Here is a 6,000-nt window from a genome sequence, read left to right as displayed (position 1 = left end):
AAATCTATCTAATTTGAATGGGCAATATCCACTACGCACAAAGATGGATCCACAAATAAAGTTGGGTTGAATGTTAAATTTCCTAACATTAGAGGGAGATATGATTATAGCTAAAATGTATGGAATGAGTTATCAAGATCCTCGTAACAAAATAATAGTGAACTTGAAGTTCAATTGATAATTCATGATTTGAAAAATGATGCAAGTTCATTGTCAGATTGATCCTATGTTATAATTCAACTACAAATGCTCCAATGAGAAGTCCTTGAAGGAAAAAGTCTATAGCACGTTTGGAGCGTGACAGATAAATCGATTCCAAACACAAAACTCCTTGAACAAAGAGAGTAGCAAATGATAAATATGGTTAATGATAATGAGGCAAGTGCTTTAAAAGCACCATGACATAACTCTTCATAAAACCTTAGCAAAGGTTCAACTACTTGAAAATAATGAAAATGAAGAAATCGATCTTTACATGTTATGTCGTAATAGAATCGATATCAAATAACCATCGATGGTATTTTTTGATATAATATAGCGCTCACCATTATAAATGGTAAAGAGGATCCTGAATTTAAATCTATCGAAAGTGTGGACAAATAAAATACGCAATTCAAGTATGTTATATTTCACTTGAAAAGTAATATTTTGAAATTAGTTCATAGACTAATGTATAATGTCAGTGGGATACAAATTAGTGATTGTGAGAAAAGTAAAATCATAAGATATAAAATGCGACTTGTGCCTTAAGGCATAAAGGTTATTCGCAAAGTCCTGGCATTATTATTTGGAGATGTGTTCTCCTATGGTGGATGCAATATGGTTTCTTTAAATCTTGCAATGTATGAAAATCTTGAATGCGTATAACGAATGACTGTCATGTCTAGCTAGACGACAAATGTTATAGGAAAATCTTTGAAAGATTTAAAAGATATTCGATCCATTGAATATTTCAATGATTACGAAATTACTTATCATAAAGAAAGATCGATTTCGATCTCATTAAATGATTAGAAAATACCATGTATTAGTGCAATTATTGCACTTATGTATCTTGCTATTATATACATGAGATAATAATTTTTATAAGTGTGTAGAAAGACATAATTTTACATTTATGTGAATGTGATTGAAATCAAATATTATTGATATAAATTTATTATTTCTAACAAATATTGTCAAAAGATTATTGATTATGCAAATGCAGGTAGAATATTTGATCTACAGTCAATTTAAAATGAAAGAGTTCAAAACAAGTTGGTTGTTGCTAAGAACAAGTTCAATGTGTAAATGACATGCGATGATGAGGTTACAAATAAATTAATTGTCAATAATTTATTTGGCTGAGTTCAAAGGTTTAACATATCCAAGAAACAAGAAAAAGACATATCAGGATGAGTTCAAGAATGCAACATCTTCATGAATGTGTTTTGATCATAACGGCACAATGAATATCAAAATTTGAAAGTTGACATATAAGATTGGAGGCCTCATCTTTGAGAAATGAAATGATGTTTGAATCATGGGAGTAAAATACGCGCTGCACTCTTTTTTCCTTAGCCTAGGTTTTGTCTCAATGGGTTTTTTCTGGCAAGGTTTTTAGTGAGGCAACAAACAAACACGTATTATAAGATATGTGTACTCTTTTTCCTTCACTAGGAAATTTTTTCAAACATGATTTTTTTCTAGTAAGGTTTTAACGAGGCATATCATCTATGGACATCCAAGGGGGAGTGTTACAAAATAATATGTTTATGATGGATGTCCATACCTCTTAGAATTAAGGAACTCCCACCCATCTTCTCCATGATGTATAGTTAATCCTCCATTACTCCATACACCATTATGGGTGTAACTCTCACACCCTTCAACCTCCCCCATAATGTTCTTATTTAATACAATTATTATGACAACCTTTTGCATGCCTCTATATGATATTATAAATAGAGGAATAAGGGTTCATATTGTATACACTTGAACAATTGATATACTTGAAAGAACGAAAAATTCTGTTGTCTTTTCTGCTTATTTTCTTGTTTACTTCTTCTTCATGTTGCTATTGCTTAGATTAATTTTAACAATACACAACATTTATTTCTACTTTATTGTTAAAACTTAAATGTATCAAAATTTACTATTCCACTTATTCATATTTTAAAAGTCTAAATATTTACTCATTTAACCTTTCATTTCCTCCATAAAAAATCAAATAAATAGAGGAGTATACACACACACACACACAAAGACACTCCATTTCTATTTATCTTTTTTTGTGATTTTTTTGGCCATTTTTCACTATTAAAAAATTAAAAATTCACGTTAACATTACACACAACATTTATTTCTATTCTTTATTGTTAAAATTTAAATGTAACAAAATTTACTATTTCAGTTATTGATATTTTAAAAGGCTAAATATTTACTGATTCAATTTTTCATTTCCTCCATAAAAAATCTAATAAATGGAGGAGTTTATATATATATATATATATATCAAAATTTACTTTTTTCACTTATTCATATTTGTTATTGTATACTTTAAAAGGATAAATATATCATAAAAAAGGTGATGTAGTACTCCATTCATATTTATCTTTTTCTTCCTTTTGTTCGAATTTTTTTTCTTCGTTCTTTTTGTTATCAAGTTGTCTATTAATTAAAAAACAATCTATTTATATATAATAATATAAAAGAAACAAGAAGATGATTTGCCACCTTTTTATGATCTTCATTTTTATTTATCTTTTTTCTTTTTTGGGGGAATTTTTTCTTCATTCTTTTTATTAATTAATTAATTTATTAAATAAAAAATTCAATCATATGTACCATTCTAATTAAATATAATGAGTTACAAAAAACTTCTATCTATTTGTATTCTCTACTTAAATAATAGGTCTCCCCAACTTCTTTCTACCTAATTCTATTGGATTAGTCAATCTATAAATAAGAATCATCTATGGAGTTGTTGAATGTAAGTTTTTATTTTTCCAATTTTTTAATTAGTATAGTTATATAGTTATTTTTCTCCCTTCTTGATTTTCTTCTTCATCTTTTCATCAATCATGTATTTAGTAATCAAAAAAAGGACATAAAAGAAATGATGTTTTCAATATGACCATCACTTGAATGAAGATCATAAATATATTCTTCAAAGATTCATCAAAGATTTGTTCACATTAATTTTGTACGAGTTTATTAAGATGAAAAAGGAAGCTCAATTGTCTTGAAAGACTCACTAAGAGAGATGATCATAGAAATTTGGTGAAATGTAGAAGTTTGAATGATTTACAACTATTTTGAAGATTTATTTGTGTATTATTTTGATTTAAATTAGTATGATTTTATTTCTTCATTTTGAATATAGATGTTTGATCACATATATAATTTGCCTTTATTTAGGAAAAATTAAATTGTAAAATTCTACTAACCAACCTATTAGAAAGCTCAATTAGCAAATTTTACTCAATTAACTTTGCTCTTCTTCTTTTCTTATTATTATTAGTGCATGTTTTTTATTTTATGTATAATTTTTTGTCAATTTCTAATTAATTTGACTATGTTAATCAAATACATACATACATATATATATATATATATATATATATATATATATATATATATTTTAATAATCTTAATATTATAACACATGTTTTTTGCTAACAGTAATTTTCTAATATTTTGCCATGGTTGAAAGGTATATTATCAATGGTATATTTCTCTTACTTTGAGCTATAGCTGACAAAAAAGTTTGAAAATGAGGTGTAGGTGACTCAAGTCTTAATAATTGAGTGGGGGTGATAATTACTTTATTATGGATTAAGAAAGTTGAGAAAATTTGAAAAGAACCCACAAGTTTTTAAATTTATACTTTGATCCAAATGTTAGTTAATATAACGAGAAATGGAGAAAAAAGGCGCATTTCTCTCTCTTCTCGTCCGTTGTTGCTTTCTCTCTCTTCATGATTTTTGGTATTCATTATTGCTGCTGCTTTATTCGTTACCTTCTGCTTCATTATCATCATCTTCTACTTCATTATCATCATCATCTTCTTCTTGTCGGTCATCGTTGTTATTTCTATCGCTACTGCTGCTACTTTACTTGACCAATTTTTTAGGTGAAATTTTGTTTTGTACATCACTTTGCACTTTGACATTACTTCATAGGTGACTTTGGTAAGTAAAATTATGATTTTTAGTTGAATTTGTCATCTAGGTACATGACTACTGCTATTTTTTTCCAACAATTGATAGAACCCATTCATGAATACAACATAAGAGCCCACAATTTAAGCACATCACTCAGTCTGTTGCAACAGATACATATTCTGTTGCAACAAAAGACTTATATGTTGGATTAATGTTTATGGTTCTTTAGTGCCCCTAACATGAATCAAACAGATGGTTAATCTGTTGCAACAGACGTGTTATCTGTTGCAATAGATAATTATTCTGTTGCAACAGATAATTATTCTATTGTAACAGATAATTATATATTTCAACAGATGAGAAATCTGGTGCAACAAAATATTTATCTATTGCAACAGACTATTTATCTAGTACAACAAATATTTATTCCGTTGCAACAGATGAGTAATGTGTTTGAAATAACACAACACAGCTCCTGCCACTAACCCAACAGATAACCCATATGTTTCAACTATTGTTATTGATACTGGATTCAAATTATTTCTTAATTGTCAACATGTTTGTTTAGAAGAAGAAACAGACAAAACGAAAATTAAATAAGAATTAAAACGTCAAAGTCAATCAAACATAAATTTTTTAATAAACAAAAACAAATAAAAATATATAGGCTAAAAAAAATTTGCCTTCACGAGGTAGGGGGTTAAGGTCTGAGGATACACCACCTTCCCCAGATCCCACTTGTGGGATTATACTAGGTATGTTTTGTAGTTTTTATTTTCGCATTTTTATTTGATCAACTTTAATAATTTACTAAGTGCTTAATTAATATGATCTAATAGAGGTCTATACTTGAGTATTAATGTATGCATTGGATCAATTTTTAAGTTTCAACTCTTGCAATTGCTATTGGATTCAAATTATTCCTTAATCGTCGACATGTTTGCTGAGAAGAAAAAAATAGACAGAATGAAAAATAAATAAGAATTAAAACATCAAAGTTGATCAAACATAAATTTTTTACTAAGCAAAAACAAATAAAAATACATAGTCTAAAAAAATAATCTAATTATTATTATCATCATTGTTGCTAACTGGCCAATCTTCAATCGGTATCAGCAGTGCCCTCCTCATCCTTCGGATCCCCCAGAGCATCCTGGATCTCATTGAAGACAACTCCCATTAAAAGTCATGAACCTGAGTTTGAAGCTCCCGCACGGTGTCTTGTAAAATAGCAACGTTCCACACTGGATCAACCATATCTAGAATACGAATGAATTGATAAAAAAATGTTAAAACAAAAGTAAAGACAAGAATTTGAATGTAATACAACGTACACTACCAATTGAGTATATTTACACAAAAATAAAGAAAAAAACTTACCTGAGTCAGGAAGGAGAAAGTGGTTGAAGGTGTTATATGAAAGATAAGGTGTAAGAAATAAATTTAGTAGAATGAACGAGTAAGGAGAGACCTATTTATAGAGGATTGAATTTGAATGAGGAAAAAAGGCATGACTGTTCACCTCTATTTATTAATTACATACAAACTGGTGACTTTTTGATTACTTTGAAAAATTATGACTTAATTAAATAAAGCTGCTGACTGATTTTTTGATTATTGTGATAAGTCATGACTTTTCAGTTTATTATTAGTAATTAGTTATTTTCAGTAACCACTTTTATTGAGTTGTGGCAACAAATTTTATATCTGTTGCATCAGATAACACATCTGCAACAATAGATATACCATCTGTTGCATCAGATAACCCATCTGCGATAATAGATATACCATCTGTTGCAATAAATCGACAACCTGTTGTATCAGATAATCTATCTGTTGCAACATATAATCTATC

This window comes from Capsicum annuum, chromosome 3, assembly GCF_002878395.1.
Source record: "Capsicum annuum cultivar UCD-10X-F1 chromosome 3, UCD10Xv1.1, whole genome shotgun sequence".
Classification (NCBI taxonomy): Eukaryota; Viridiplantae; Streptophyta; class Magnoliopsida; order Solanales; family Solanaceae; genus Capsicum; species Capsicum annuum.
This window is presented reverse-complemented; position numbering follows the sequence as displayed.